Genomic DNA, 18,006 nt, shown 5'->3' with positions numbered 1-18,006 from the left:
ACTCCGCTGGGGATAAAAGAATTATTGTCGGTTACTGGGCAATTCATTCATTTATTCCACAGGGAAACACAAGAAGCAGTTGACAAAATGCCAATTCAGGATCAAACCGAAAAGACAGACTGAATCAAGACTCGTCCTACGAGGATATAACTCAATAGGAAGATTCATCCCAATATATGTGTTGGGAGGAAACGGAAAAAACCGTCATCCACGAGGATATATCTCAGTGGGGAACTGCAAAAGGAACAACAGACACTTTCTGCTTATGGGGCGGACTCTATATTGAGAGATTAAACATCTGACATCTGCTTGGGGAGATCTATTGGGGAGATCTATATCACCATTAGCAGGAGACAACAAACAAAAGATATATAGCAAAAATGCAACATGAATATCTAAATGTTGAAAGCATGCATGAATATGCGTGATTTATGTTTGATGAATGCTGACAAAACAGACATATCTAACACAAACAGGCCCAGGAATCAAACGCCCGGTACTACACTTCCAGAGGAAAACGACCAAAGAAGTCCAACTGGAGAGCCAATCTGCCGGAGATCTACATGCTGAAAAGCAAAGATCCGATGGAGCAAAAGATCAGAGATGTCAAAGAAATCACAAAATCTCTGAGTGATGGATCAACAATCAACCCAACTGGGGAACAGAAGCTCACAACAGGCAGAAGCTGCCACAAAAGCAAATCTGTTGGGGAAATGGAGAAATCCCGAGATTTCTGCAGGGGGTCCTCAGTATCAACTGGGAAACAAGCATTCGTTGTACAAGCAAGAAACGCTGAAGAGATCAGAACACACAAGTAGAATATAGCCGCACAAGCAACTCTACTGGGAATACATGTCAGCCACTCCATCGGGGGATAAGCCCACTGAGGGAAAATAGATCTCACAAGTAGATTCTGCTACAAGCCACTCTACTAGGGATCAAAAGCAAATAGGAAATCACCCAAATCTATGGATGAAAGATCACCAACCGACCCGACTGGGGATACTGGCTCTGGCGGGGATTCTGTAGGGAAACATCACAGATACGATCCATCATATCACAATTCTACTGGTGGCTCCAATGGGGATGAGGAGGAGAACTTGGTGATCAACCACCAAATGCTGAACTTTCCAAGAGGAAGCCAAAAACCGCTGAGAAGGAAATAATCACTGCTCTGCTGAAGGAATGAGAGATGAAAACCTCAACAAGCACTCTGATGGGGAAAGATATAGCATAAATGAAGTATATCATATCAACAATTCTGCTAGCGACTGTGCTGAGGAAAGTGATGAAGTATCGGGATGTCAACCCAACCACTACTGAATCTTCTAAAGGAAAGCAACCATGCTAGGGGAGAAAATTGTTGGAGAGGACTGTGAAGTCCTAACAAACACTCTGCTTAGGGAACAAGATCTCAACAGAAGCTCTGCTTGGGGAACAACCCCATCAAAAACTCTGCTTGGGGAACAACCCCACCAACAATCTGGATAAAGAGGATACAACCATGCCAGGAATCTGAACCAATGTCTTACCCTGTGGGAAATCATGCCACCCTTGGGAGAGCACTGAGAAATTCTTGAGTATCCTTTCATCATTGTGAATGTTCACTTTGTTTAAAACAACAATTTGAAAAATTTATTTGTTTAAAACAATGACATTTTATCAATTAAAACATGCAAAACATTTGTTGAATTGAAACAAATAAGAGTGCAAATAATTGGATAAAAGCTCAAATTGATTTGATGGAATAGTAGCCTGCAAAGGGCAAGACTCCCTAGATCTGTACAAATTTGAAATCAGTGATATATATTGGAAGAGGGCTACATTGAACATAATGATCCTTTCTCTACCAATTTGAATCTCGATGTATTCGAAGCTTCAGTTGACGATGAATCGAGGATCTCTGACGAATAGGCAGCTGCGGAACAGAAGGTCTTGTCAGGATGCAGTTACTTGCCAAATCCCTAATTTTTGCCTAGATTGCCCCAGGGTGAGGTACTCAATCTAGCGGGATGCAAATTCACTTTTTTTTTTCATGTCTCTAATTTTTGCCTGGATCGCCCTTTCGGGTTCTCCACCGAGACGCTCATTTTTGCCTAAGCCGCCCTTTCGGGTTTTTAACTTAGCGAGCTATTCTGTTTTTCTTTTATATACTTTTTTTTAGGCAAAGTATTTCTTGACTGCATCTGAATTCACAGGACGAGTGACATCCTCCCCATCCATTGTTGTAAGCATCAAAGTTCCGCCTGAAAAGGCTCTCTTAACAACATACGGACCTTCATAGTTTGGAGTCCACTTGCCCCTGGAATCGGGCGCGAAAGACAAAACTTTCTTGAGCACGAGGTCACCTTCCCGGAACACACGAGGCTTGACCTTCTTATCAAATGCTTTCTTCATTCTCTGCTAATATAACTGACCATGGCACATGGCAGTCAATCGCTTCTCTTCAATCAAATTCAGCTGGTCGTAACGACTCTGAATCCATTCAGCATCAGTCAACTTGGCTTCCATCAAGACTCTCATTGATGGGATCTCCACCTCTACCGGGAGAACAGCCTCCATGTCGTAAACAAGAGAAAAAGGGGTTGCCCCTGTTGAAGTGCGGACAGATGTACGATATCCATGCAAAGCAAATGGCAGCATCTCATGCCAATCTTTGTACGTAACAACCATCTTCTGGATAATCTTTTTAATATTCTTGTTAGCAGCTTCAACAGCCCCATTCATCTTTGGTCTGTAAGGAGAGGAGTTATGGTGTGCAATCTTGAACTCAGCGCACAACTCTTCCATCATCTTATTATTCAGATTAGATCCATTATCAGTAATGATCTTATCTGGCACACCATAACGGCAAATAAGTTGATTCTTGATAAACTTCACAACCACTTGCCTGGTCACATTCGCGTACGAAGCGGCTTCAACCCATTTGGTGAAGTAGTCAATTGCTACGAGAATAAACCTGTGTCCGTTGGACACTTTCGGTTCAATCATGCCGATCATGTCGATTCCCCACATAGAGAAAGGCCATGGTGATGAAATCACATTCAGAAGTGTCGGAGGAATATGAATCTTATTCGCATAAATCTGACACTTGTGGCATCTCTTCACATATTTGCAGCAGTCAGACTCCATTGTCAGCTAATAGTAGCCTGCTCTCAGCATCTTTCTAGCCATGGCATGTCCATTGGAATGAGTACCAAATGAACCTTCATGGACCTCAGTCATCAACAGGTTTGCCTCGTGTCTATCCACGCATCTGAGCAAAACCATGTCAAAATTTCTCTTGTACAACACTTCACCACTGAGGTAGAAACTGCCTAACAACCTTCTCAAAGTTTTCCTGTCTTTTACAGATGCCCCAGGCGGGTAGACCTGGTTCTGGAGGAAATTCTTGATATCAAAATACCAAGGCTTGTCATCATTTATTTCTTCAACTGCAAATACGTGGGCTGGTCTATCCAAGCGCATCACGGTAATGTTGGGAACTTCATTCCAATACTTGACCACAATCATGGAAGCAAACGTAGCAAGCGCATCTGCCATCCGATTATCTTCCCGAGGGATATGATGAAAGTCAACTTCTGTAAAGAATGTTGAAATCCTCCTCGCATAATCTCTATACGGAATGAGACCAGGCTGATTCGTCTCCCATTCACCCTTGATCTGATTGACAACCAGGGCCGAATCACCATACACATCAAGATGCTTGATTCTCAGATCAATACATTCTTCCAGTCCCATAATACAGGCCTTATACTCAGCCATATTATTCGTGCATTTGAAAGTTAGCCTTGCTGTAAACGGAATATGCGTGCCATGAGGAGTGATGATTACTGCCCCAATACCATTTCCGTACTGATTTACAGCGCCATCAAACACCATCGTCCATCTGGAACCAGGTTCTGGACCTTCGTCAAGTGTAGGCTCATCACAATCTTTCATTTTCAAATACAGAATCTCCTCATCTGGGAAGTCGTACTGAACAGACTGATGATCTTCAATCGGCTGGTGTGCTAAATGGTCAGCCAAGATACTACCTTTGATAGCTTTCTGAGCTCAATACTCAATATCATACTCAGACAACAACATCTGCCAACGGGCAATCCTCCCAGTTAAAGAAGGCTTCTCGAAAATATACTTGATTGGATCCATTCTGGATATCAACCAAGTTGTATGATTTATCATGTACTGGCGCAAACGCTTAGCAGCCCAAGCCAAAGCACAGCACGTCTTCTCAAGCATAGAGTATCGAGACTCACAATCAGTAAACTTCTTACTGAGGTAGTAGATAGCAGATTCTTTCTTCCCTGATTCATCTTGTTGACCGAGTACACAACCCATCGAGTCTTCAAGAACAGTCAGATACATGATCAGATGTCTTCCTTCTACAGGCGGAGACAAGATCGGAGGTTCAGACAGATATTCTTTGATACTGTCGAAAGCTTTCTGGCAATCCTCGGTCCAATCATGAGATTGATCTTTCCGGAGGAGCTTGAATATCAGCGCACATGTGGCAGTCATGTGGGATAAAAATCTGGAAATGTAGTTAAAGCGGCCAAGAAAACCTCGGACTTGCTTCTCAGTTTTGGGTGCAGGCATCTCTTGTATTGCTTTGACCTTTGCAGGATCAACCTCAATACCTCTCTCGCTGACAACAAAACCCAACAACTTACCGGAACAGACTCCAAAGGTACATTTGTTCGGATTGAGACGAAGCCTGAACTTCCTCAAACGCTGAAAAAGCTTCAACAAATGTTCAACATGTTCAACTTCCGTTCGGGACTTAGCAATCATATCATCAACATAGACCTCTATCTCCTTGTGCATCATATCATGAAACAAGGTAGCCATAGCACGTTGATACGTGGCTCCGGCGTTCTTCAAACCGAAGGGCATCACTCGATAACAGAATGTTCCCCAAGGTGTGATGAATGTTGTCTTCTCCATATCCTCGGGTGCCATCTTGATTTGATTATATCCGCAAAATCCGTCCATAAAGGAAAAGACTTTGAATTTAGCTGTATTGTCTACCAACATGTCAATGTGTGGTAGAGGGAAATCATCTTTTGGACTAGCTTTATTCAAATCTCTGTAATCAACACACATACGGACTTTTCCGTCTTTCTTAGGCACAGGCACAATATTGGCCACCCATTGAGGATATGTAGAAGTCACCAGAAACCCCGCATCAATTTGCTTCTAAACTTCCTCTTTGATCTTCACTGCCATATCTGGATGAGTTCTTCTGAGCTTCTGCTTCACAGGCACGCACTCAGGCTTCAAAGGCAGGAAATGTTGCACAATATCTGTATCTAGACCCGGCATGTCTTCATACGACCAAGCAAAGATATCGGAATATTCTCGTAGCAAACTGATCAACCCCTTCTTGACAGACTCTTCAAGAAGTGCCCCAATCTTCACCATACGAACACAATCTTCAGACCCCAAGTTGACTGTTTCCAGATCTTCGAGATGCGGCTGAATGATCTTCTTCTCGTGCTCAAGGAGACGGGTAATCTCGTCAGGAATCCCTTCAACATCACCTTCTTCTGCCTCAAATACAGGGAATTCAAAATTGGGAGATGGCGTTGGATCATTATGTTCAATGGGTTTTAGAATCAACCTGCATAATGATTTTGGTTAATAAAAACTTTAGAATTTAAACAAGCAAATCATTATGCAGATGAAAAAGATTGCTTTTATTCTTGTTTTTAGGGTTTTTTGTGATCACCGATTTCATGCAAAAGCAAAAAGTGAAAACAAATGGAAAAACAAATGTTTAACAATGCATTAATTGAATGAAATATCATTGTATAAATGCTGCCAACAATGTCATCACTTCTCCTTTTGGCATGGGAGAAGGGTTTTGAAACAAAGTGAACAAATTACGCTGACTTATGAATGACCGTAGGAACATCCACAGCGACCCAATTGTGGCAGATACCGCCAGGGATAACAAAGTTGCTCAAATCCTCTACATCCTCTTCCGGAATAGCAGCAGCTTCCTCAGCTTGATCAGCATGGATGAAACCTCCACTCTTGAACAGCCCTCTCTCATTGAATGCCCCAGAAGAATAGCCAATGCCAGCCCGGGATTTGTTATCTTCAAGCTCAATCATCTTCCCTAAACCAGCAACTGCACCACATTCAATGGCCAGTTTCGCATCACGATAGGAAGCAAATGAAGGAGACTTCTTCTCAATTGGCTCAGCAACAGATAAAGCTTGGAAAGGCATTCCAACTTCATCCTCAGCATCAATGTATGAGAAAGAAGACAAGTGGCTAACCAGGAGAGCCTTTTCTCCCCCTACCACAACCAGTTTCTTGTTCTTAACGAATTTCAGCTTCTGGTGTAGGGTGGATGTCACGGCGCCAGCCTCGTGAATCCATGGTCTACCAAGGAGACAGCTATAAGATGGGTGGATATCCATAACCTGATAGGTAACTTGGAAATCACTTGGTCCAATCTTGATTGGGAGATCAACTTCCCTAATCACAGTCTTACGCGACCCATCGAAAGCTTTCACAACAACACCACTCTGCCTCATGGGAGGCCCCTGATATGACAATCTCGAAAGGGTGGTTTTCGGCAATACATTCAAAGATGACCCAGTGTCCACCAGTACATTGGACATGGCGTCGGTCTTGCAATTCATAGAAATATGTAAAGCCATGTTGTGGTCTCTTCCCTCCTCAGGGAGATCAACGTCACAGAAACTCAAAGTGTTGCAAGCAGTGATGTTTGCAACTATACTGTCAAACTGCTCAATAGTGACATCATGATCAACATAAGCCCGGTCCAACACTTTTTGCAGAGCCTCCCTATGGGGTTCTGAATTCAGAAGCAGAGATAGCACGGAGATCTTGGACGGCGTTTGTAGAAGCTGGTCTACAACATTGTACTCACTCTTCTTGATGAGCCTCAGCATCTCATCACATTCTTCATTCACAATGCCACTCGGGCCAACAGAAGAAGTAGGAGTCTTTTGTACAGAGGAGGGTTTGGCAACAGGTGCCGGATTCGGAACATTCACTGCAGTCCCAACCGGACGCTCAACAGAATCAGAAACACCAGTTCTAGCCTGAGGCTTTGGCGCTAAAAATACACGACCACTCCGGGTCAATCCGCTTACATCCGCAATATTAACAACAGAGGATGAAGGCAAAGGAACTTCCTTCCCATCTTCCACAGCAACTGGATTATAACGGAAGGGAATAACTTTATCCGAAGAATAAGGCACAGGGCCTGCAGGTTTGATGACCAGAGAAGGAGAGACCTTCGGCTTGCTACCATCATAACGGATGACAACAGGCTCAGGAATTTTGAACACAGGAGAAATCACATTTACTTCTGGTTCATCTTCATCAACATTTCTATTTTGAAGAATCTCAATGGTACCATCATCCAACATCTCTTGAAGCTCTCTTCGCACTTGGCGACAACCCAATCTATTAACAGAGTAGATACGGCATCTGTCATGGTCGTGCTCCATATGACTGTAATGACACAGCAGACGATGCAACTCGACCAATGACTGTCGAATATGGCTCACATATTTGACTTTATATTTGCCAGGGCAACCCTGGACCATGTTAACCGACTTCCCGTGCTCGGGCAATGGGTTCTTCGTAACATTGGGGCCTGAGTCCTCAAAGCTCAGAATGCCGCATCTCATAAGGTCTTGCACCTTAGTCTTCAATGGATAGCAGTTCTCGATATTGTGACCCGGAGCACCGGAATGATAAACACAATGCTGGTCAGGCTTGTACCACCACTGTGGGTTAGCAGGCACAGCCGGAGGATCCCTCGGGGTAATCAGTTTCCGTTCTATTAAAGAGGGATAAAGCTCAGCGTATGACATAGGAATGGGATCAAAAGTGATCTTCTTCCTATCATAATTCAAATTAGCCCGATTACTGGTGCCACGAGGCTGGTAAGCATGTTGCTGTGGACGATGCTGTTGATACTGAGGTTGTTGTTGATGTTGATGTTGCTGATGCTGATAATTGTCTCTAAAGACAGGTACTATACTAGCCACCTGGTGCTGATGACGCAATGGCTTCCTCTTATCAGAGGGTCTTCTAGGTTTAGCATGGGATTGCACAACATGTGCCTCCCCATCTTTCTTCTTAAACGCCCCATATCGTTTAGAAGAGCCTTCATCTTTAGTCAACCGTCCTTCCCGGATACCTTCCTCCAAACGCATCCCCATATTCACCATTTCGGTGAAATCAGAGGGAGCACTAGCGACCATCCGCTCGTAATAAAATGAACTAAGAGTCTTCAAAAAGATCTCAGTCATCTCCTTCTCTTCCAGCGGAGGAGTAATTTGAGCTGCCAGCTCTCGCCACCTCTGGGCGTACTCCTTAAATGTCTCTTTATCCTTCTGGGACATGGCCCTGAGTTGATCACGGTCAGACGCCATATCAACATTATACTTATATTGCTTGACGAAGGCCTCGCCAAGATCGTTGAAGGATCGGATGTTTGCACTATCAAGGCTCATATACCAACGAAGAGCTGCACCAGACAAACTATCCTGAAAATAATGAATCAGCAGTTGATCATTATCAGTCTGAGTAGACATTTTCCTGGCATACATAACCAGGTAACTGAGCGGGCAGGTGTTCCCCTTATACTTCTCAAAGTCAGGGACTTTGAATTTGAGAGGTATCTTCACACCGGGAACCAAGCATAGTTCAGCAGCAGACTTGCCGAACAAATCTTTCCCTCGGAGGGTCTTTAATTCCTTGCGGAGCTCGAGGAATTGGTCGTTCATAGCTTCCATCTTCTCATTAACATTTGGGCCCTCAGACGGCTCAGAATGATAGATGGTGTCGTCTGCCCTGGGAGTGGTATGCACGGCAGGAGGAGGCATCGCAAGGACCGGGCTAGATGCCGGCATGGAAGCAAATGTAGGAGCTGGAATATCAGGCATGAAACCTGGAGGCATACCCCACGGAAACCCGGCTGGCATGAAGTGGGCACTAGCAGCTGGCACAGTCGAGGAGACAATTTCAGAAATAATAGTCCTCTGGGGAGGAGTTGCAGGAGGTGGAGATGGTTGATTCTGAGCAGCCAAGAATTGCTCCATCAGAGCACTCAGTCTAGCAACCTCTTCTTTCAGCTCTCAGTTCTCTTATTCAAGTTGATTCGTCACTCTTGCAGAATTGGCTCGGGTGTAGTACCGATGAGTCAGCTTGTCTTCAAAATAAATGAAGAGCACAGAGTTAGGCCACAGATAAGAAGACCAGAACAACACCTGCTTATGCGAGATGATGCATGCAATGCTCGTGCATATGCTTTGTTTTTATTTCAAGGAACTTTTAGGGTTCTATTTGCAAATTTTGAAATTTAATCATTTAATAGCATATGGAAAAATATCTCATCAAATATATATTCGGGACAAAGAAGTACATCATTTTTTATTATTACAAGGGAAAAGGAAAATGAACATCTTATGGATCCCTAGAAGCTCGAGATGATGGAAGACGAGATACACAAAGCTTCTTGATCTCTCTCTCATATGCTGCTTCCATATCCGCTTTCTCCTTAGCAAGTCGATCATACTTCCTCTTCCAGAATTTGGAAGACTGAGGAAGCAGAGAAGTCCAGGTATCATTCGGATCATCTATCACCTGATGCTCGAGAAACTCGATCAGAGCATCCTTCTCCTTGATTTGCTGAAGCAACTCTTCTCTTTCACGGATCCAGGCACGTGAAAGGTCTTCGTCTCTCAACTCCTCTACGCCTTGGTTAGGGAGGGTTGAAGGGCCAGCCACAACCAACGGTGTAGGTCTCGGATAATCATATGGCATAAGATACTCAGAAGCTCTCTGTCTGACCCAAGAAGTATACGGTTCCAAAGCAATGCAGTTCTTCGGACCCAACTCATTTCTACCCTTCTTGTGAATCTTGCGCCAAGCGCGGACCATCCTGGCTTTCAGGCCTTGGGGATCTTTACGCTCCTGAAAGAACACACCTTCTAACAGAATGTTATGAGGTTTATCCTTTAGGGGGAACCCAAGCTGATGACGTGCTAAGATAGGATTGTAGCTGATCCCACCACATGTACCAAGAAGAGGCACATTAGGGAATTCACCACAATAATCAATGATCTGAACTGTATCATACACGCGATCATACCAAGAGATATCATCATTAGTGAGAGACATAAGTCTCGTAGACCACCGTAGACATCCCTTGTTCTCCTTGAAAGCGACCGTCTGCGGTAAGTGAGAAATAAACCACTTATACAACAGAGGCAAACAGCACACAATAGCTCCTCCACCCTTTGCATTCCTCAGATGCAAAGAGACATAGGCATCACCCAACAGAGTCGGAACGGGATTAAGAACAGAAAAGATCCTAATGGCATTCACATCCACAAGTTTGTCGATGTTGGGGAGCAATACCAAACCATAGATGAGCAGCACAAATAAAGCCTCAAAGGCATCCTCACTCATGGCCTTCCCATAAACGGTAGCTTGAGCAACGAGGAAATCAGAAGGAAGACCCTGAATTCCACCTTTGGTGGTCATATGCGCATCAATTAGGGATTCATCTATGTGCAACAAGTCTGCGATCTCTCGAGAAGTCGGAATACTCTCTAAGCCACTGAACGGCACCTGATCCAGAATAGGGATACCCACAAGATGAGCATACTCCTCGAGCGTAGGCAACAACTGAAAGTCCGGAAAAGAGAAGCAGTGATACAGAGGATCATAGAACTGTGCCAAAGTACTCATCAATCCTTCATCAACCTGAGTAGTCAACAGAGGCAGAAGCTTCCCATAACGAGCTTTGAAACCCAAGGGATCTAATACATAAGATGTCAGATTCCTTAACTCTTTCATATCGGGCTGTCTAAAGCTGTACTTCTTTGTATGCCTTTTTGGTCTTTCCATGTCTGAAAATTTTGCAAATAAACCCTTTAAGTTCCTTGAAAATTTTCTTTTTTTCTGATGACATGAATGCGGATGAATGCATGGTTGAATGAATGCAACAATCACACTCAAGGATCACGCAAGACACACTAGACAAAGGTCATGGGAAAGCTCATAGCATCCTTAATATCAATCATCAATTTTGGTGGATTATGGTTTTCACCTTATCAACACCCAAGTTTCATTGATATTAACAATACATGAACCGGCTCAATCATCCTTAATATCAATCATCCATTTTGGTGGATTATAGTTTACACCTTATCGACACCCAAGTTCCATTGATATTAAGGATGTCTGAACGACTCAACCACGAATCACGGGTTTGTTGAGAGTCACGAGCATGGAGTCTCGGTTAAGAACCACCCAAAGGGAGTGTACTAGGGTTTAAACCTACCGAACATGTTCTACCAGAGGTTCCCATAGTCATCATCCCATCTTTCGAATATTATCGGAGGAACGAATACTCGTATTCCAAAAATATTCTCAAAAGAGACTCTTATGAGTGTAGTATCGCGTAACAATCGCATCAGATCTTACATTTGAACGACCTCCGCACTACGTCCTAAAAATAGGCCAAGATGGGCTTGGTAAACTAAGGTCCTTGGCTTCTAAGGCACATGTTAAAAGAATAATGCCTAACCACAAATAACTTGTGTGACATTATTAATCCAACATGACATCCACCAAGTGAATGGACTCGCAAGTCAACTTGTTAAGGAATACTCCACACAAGTCGCCAAGACTATGCCATTCTCCTATCCTAAGGTGCACTTGAGTTTGGGTATAGAACTTATCTCATAGAGATCACCAAGCAAACAACAATTGTATATCAAGCAATTCAATCATTACAATCAATACAGTTATCCCACATTGTACAAAAATATGTCATATAAAGAATAAACAATATCATACAACAAGGGTGAAAAGTAGGCAAAACCACCAAGGAGAAATTGTATCCCCAGCAGAGTCGCCACTTTTCTGTAGCGGTGTATTCGTCACTTTATGATTTATTGATTAAATCAAAAGCAAAGCATACAAAGAATCGAGTCGCCACCGCACTTTTATTTATCCAAAGGAATGGCTAAAAAGCGAACAAAAGCCTAAGAAGTTTTACACATAGAAAACTAATGAAAATATCAGAGATCTGGGTAAGGGGTTAATTACGCAATGGGAAGGTGTTAGGCACCCAAAACGTCCTAGGTACTCCTAGGGAGCCCTTTTCACAACTTGTTGTATGAAATGTTATTTGTTTATGAAATATTTATTGTGCAAACATGATTGAAGAGATGAGAAAAGAATATACAAGTTATTATTTTTGTGTTTGAACGGATGAACCCGTTGCCTACGTACCTTTCCATGGAAGGTAAGGATCAAAACGCCGTAGTTCGGCTAAAAGATTTCCAAAACATGAGTGGATTCATTTTAAACAAAAGCCCTAAGGTCTTTCGTTATCCACGGGAGAAAACTCAACCTTATACAAACAACAAGTCCACCATGTGAGAAAAGCTTCAACTTGCTAGTGAGGGGTTAACCCTATAATAAGCAAGGAAGTCTTACAATTCAATCACTAAGGACAAAGGGTGAGATTAACATCAACCAACTAGGATAAATCAAACCTATGGCTAATGTATGAAAACTTATCAAGAATGGACAAAGCCACAAAATCATTGAATGAGTGGAATTAATCAATTGGAATTTATTCACAAAAGATGGTCAAAGTATGATTAGAATTCAATTCAAAGGAAGTATTATGAAAATGAAGTTTGAAAAATCAGAGGCCTAAAGCCTAGGTTTCTAATTTGAAAAGAAATGAAAATGTTTGCACAATAGTTTTCAAGTTTTGGTTAGCATGCAAATGGAGGTTTAAAGAAACAAAAGGTGGGAGGGTGAGGAAGTAAAACTTCTTAGATGTTCACCTCTTGAGATCATATGTAGATGATCCAAGTGATTCCTTTGGAATAGGCAACAATGCAAATAACAGATACACAAAGTAAATGGATACCGGATGCCAATCAATGGACTTATTCCAATCTCCTAAAACAAAACAAAACATGGATACCGGATGCCAACCAATGGACTTACACCAATCTCCTAAAACAAAGAAACAATGATACCAGATGCCAATCAATGGACTTACACTAATCTCACAAAACAAAATGGATACCGGATGCCAATCAATGGACTTATTCCAATCTCCTAAAACAAAAAGAAACATGGATACCAGATACCAATCAATGGACTTATACTAGTCTCCTACCATATCATGGGAAACAACTGCCAATTAATGGACTTATGTTTGTCTCCTCCATGGACAAAGCAAAATGCTACAAAGCAAAGTCATGAAATGATATACAAGTGATAATGATAAATGCACCAAGGCACACTCAAGCAAATATGCACAGATGAATCAAGTAAGCAGACAAACAAGTCAATTAGCACACACTATATACAATCAATTAGGCTCAAGCAAGGTTAGGCTTTACAGCCAACTGGAATGGGGTAATTTGAGCTCTTAACCCTAACATTGAGAGTTAGGGTGAAGTAGATGAAATGGAGATGAGGGGTGTGCCTCATAGCTCTTATCCCTGGTCAGGGAGAGCTTTAAACAATGGAAAGTGTGGGAGTTCAGAAAGTAGGAACTCTTCTCCACAAGTAGACTCTATAAGATCTTGGGTTATTATCCACAATGCATTAACACATTGTGTGAGCAAAGTGGATGACACACTGAGTAGCAGGAGATGTATTACACATCTCTTTTATCTGCAAATTGCCTCATAAGAGGACTTTTCCTGCTTGGCACAAAGATAAACAAACACAAGCATTGCCTCTTAAGGAGGACTTCAGACAAGTGCCTGCCCACATAACAGGACAGGTCTTCCAGACTACATGAAGATTAGAGGTTATACCTAAGTGGTTAAGAAACCAAGCAAAAGCAAAGTTCAAGTGAACTTAAAGCAACTTATGTACCTGCGGAAACATCAAACAAATCAGTACAAGACTCAGACAACCAAACAACAGTCAATGAGAAACAAACAATCCCAATGTACAAAAGGTGTAAACCAAAAGTCAAACTCAAATGAGTTAACATCAACCTACAAAACACACAAATGTTAGTAATCAAAGGCAAACATCAATGCTCAAATGATGAAGCATCAACAACTATGGAACTTGGATGTTCAACCTGAAATCAAAGCTCAAAGATAAGCAACCAACCACTAGGTCAAAGCCTAGGGTCAAAGGTGAAGAAAAAATTCAAAACAGAAGCTGAAATTTAACAGGAATCAACTTCAAACACACCTTGAAACATTCCAAAAGGTCTCACATCAATATCATTAACCAAAAGCATTTCATGATCAATTGAAGTTCAAAGCAATTTTAAAGCTCAAATGTGATCAACCAGAATGAAAAATCTCAAATAAATCAGAAATGATTCAAACAATTCTAACAAAATTCATGCTCATTCACAACATCCATAACATGCATCACACAAAAAATCAGAGTAATTGGATATCAATTGGCATGGCAAACACATCACACAAGTTGAACAAGCAAAGGTGTGACACAAATTGTCACACCAACTTAGAACAATCATAAAACAGAAATGACAATTGATAAAAATACCAAATCAACACCAAAATGTCAATCAATGTGTCTAGTTTCATCATGCAAAATTTCAGAATCATTAGATCAAAGACCAGCATTTCACAAAGGTATAAGCATGGCAAGGTCAAATAAGCATACATGTTCAAACATTCTAGCACCAAAAATTATTCAGCCAAGCACAACTTGTGAAAATCTGATGATAAAAAACTAGAGAGAATCAGGATCACAACGCAAAAAACCTGGTAATTTTTGGATTATTTTTCAAATTGTTATGATTTTTTAAAGATGAGAAAAAAATAAAAAGCATGTGAAGCATGGCATATGAAATATATGGAGGGAAAAGAAGAAAAAGAATGAAGCATTTGAAATTTCGCCACAGCTGGGAATCGAACCACAGGCGAATTCAAATAGTTGGCGCGCCAGGGATTGAAACACATCGTTCCATTAATCCCAGTGGCAAGGTCAAAGCTGACGTGTTCCAGTCAAACGCGTGTGAACCAATTATATTGCCAAACAAGCGAGGACGTGGACCAATCACACATGAACCCTAGACTAACACATGCAGACGCAGGAAACTGTTTCCAAATGAATCAAAACCGTGGCCAAAGCAAGAACATCGTCTTCTTCATCGTGCCACTCATGAACAGTGAATGCATCAAGAACAAAATCTCCAGAAATCAAAATCAAAGCCATCATCATGTAGCATATTCAATGTAGATCACAAATCCATAAACAACTAAACCTAATTCCACATGAGGAGAGCAAATCGAACACAAGAACATTCATACATGAAACTTTAATCAACCCTAACTAACTCAAAAATGCATGGAATTTTATGATTCAAAGCTCAGAGTGATCAGCATAAAGAGATCTACAATAACATCACAATAATTTTGAGAATTAAGAGGATCGATTTTGTAACCTCTTGAAGAGCAGAACTGTTGAATCGTGTTATCCAGGCCTTGTGATGCTCCAAAGCTCTTCTATGATGCTTGTACAGGTGATTGGAAGAAAGATTGAAGCTCAATTGTGCTCGAATCTGCCAAAATTTGGAATCACCATTGTTGCTTCAAGCTTTGTGTATGCTTCAATCTTGCACTGCTTCTCTTGGTTCCACGTGCAAAGTTGCTCAATAATACCTCAGGATCAAGAATCAAGCAATGGAAATGGCTTTGATGTGAAGAAATTTGAAGAAAATTTGAGAGAAATTTTTTTGAGAGTTTTGGATCTAGATCTGAAAGTTGTTGTTAATGCTGAAAACAGTTAGGTTTTAGTTTATATATGCAATGCTAATCATGTTCTAATCATGCTTAAGCCAATTGTTAATGAAATTAACCAAAAATGAGGTGTAGGTGCAAATTGGTCTTTCACCCTTATGCATGAAATGCATGTGTGAACAGTGCACGAAATCCTTTTAATTTCACTTAAAATCCCATTTTGGAGCTAATGGCAATAGCAAAATGTTCAAATAATGCACCAATTTTGAATTTTAAAATTTCCCTCCAAAAAACTAATGAATTACCAAATGATCATGTGATGACAATTTATGTAATGTGATGCATGATTTGGAAAATAGAGGTCAAGAGAAGAATAATGCAAAAAGAGCCACCCATTTTGGAGCTTTGGTTGAGAAGTTATGTCCATTTGAAGTTCCATGCACACTTTGCCATGTTTTGATCATATCTCCTTAACCATACATGAGAAATTGATGATCTTGGACTTTTTGGAAATGGAAGAGAAAGATCTACAACTTTCATGTTTAAAAACGTTTCATTTGAAGCCTTCTTGATGATGTAATTTGAAGTTGAAGTTAGGTTAAAACCTTTCCATTTTTGGCAAATTCAAATTATAGGTCACTTTCTATTTTTGGAAAGTTTTGACCTGACTTTAAATTCTTCAATGTGAGTGTTTGAAATGTCAAATGAGACTTGTTTGAACATGAATGAAGTATTTCTAATCACTTCCCACCTCCAAATCCACAGTTGACTTTGTAGTTGACTTTCTGGGTCTTCAGATGACCTGGAAATGTCCTGATGAAATTCAAGCCTCTACCACTTGGGATTTTGCTTCAACATAACATCATAGCTCATATGAACTCTTGTGAATGATTGTGGGGTCTAAATTCTCAAGAATGGCCACCACCTATTGCTCAATGAATGCCTTTGATTGTCTTGACCTGTTGATTGCTTCATCTGCAAGACAAAGGTTAGATGACATATTTTTGTACTTTTGGTTAGTGATTAAAAAGAAAAACAATGACATACAAATGCAAACAATGCTTGGTGATCAAGAACCACTCTCAAAAAGATAACCCACCCACAGGGAAGGAAGCAAGGTGCACAATGATCCTTGAGGCCATGCAATGATCTGATATGATGCCATGAGGGATCTTAGAGACAAAATTGGGGTCTTACACACCCGTTCAATCCCTACCTCTTGATTCGTTGACTGGGTCAAAGTCTCCCAATCCAATGGCCCAGACACCTCCATAGGAGGTCATTGTTGACCAGGCCTTAAGGGCCTTGCTGACTCGTTTTGGGCCAACCCAGGTTGGGCCCAAAGACCATTTTTGCTATTTGAAACCCCCTCTGTTTCCAGCAGCACCCAGAGTTGGGCCTTCCCCACTACCAGCTCATTTTCTTTATTTTTTGACTTATTCTTTCTTTTTTTATTTATATTTTTTTACATATATATATATATATATATATATATATATATATATATATTAAATAGTTTAATTCCTAATGATAGTTGTTTAATTATTTTGCAATATTTAAATATTTTATTTACTTTCATTTCATTTATTTCTATTTATTTTCTATTCTTTCAAAATTATATATATATTGTTATTATTATTATTAACACCTAATGGTAGTTATTTAATTATGTGTTTATATTATTATTATTTAATTACTTATTATTTAATCAAATAATCTATTAAATATTTAATTAATTAATTATATTATTAATATCACTTATAATTTAGATAATTGTTTATTTTGTGGAGTGTATGTGCATGATTATTTTATATTTATTTATTTATACTGAGTCTTGAGTGCATATTGATGACATGTTATAATTGTGAGAAGATCATGTCGATTTCATCGATTTAAAATCATTCAAATCAATTTCAAAAATAAATCACGTATTTCTCGATTCAAAGTCGAGCCCATTTTCAAACACCTTTGTAAGTCGACCACTTGCAAAAGCATCGCCATCAACCTCACATGGCTTACTCTTGGGCCTTCTTACAATGAGACCTATTCGATTTTAATTAATCGATTAGATGAACTACTCACTAAATAAATTCAATTTATTCACAAAATACAAATTTTAAAACCTCGATCCGACATCGAGTATTCTTTATTAAGAGTTAAAATACATAATCACAATCAAATACTATTTCACTTAAGGATAAAAGAGAAAATGGTTTTGAGTTTTCAACTCCTCTCC

This window comes from Lathyrus oleraceus, chromosome 4 (assembly GCF_024323335.1).
Source record: "Lathyrus oleraceus cultivar Zhongwan6 chromosome 4, CAAS_Psat_ZW6_1.0, whole genome shotgun sequence".
Classification (NCBI taxonomy): Eukaryota; Viridiplantae; Streptophyta; class Magnoliopsida; order Fabales; family Fabaceae; genus Lathyrus; species Lathyrus oleraceus.
Note: the sequence above shows the minus strand (reverse complement) of the source record.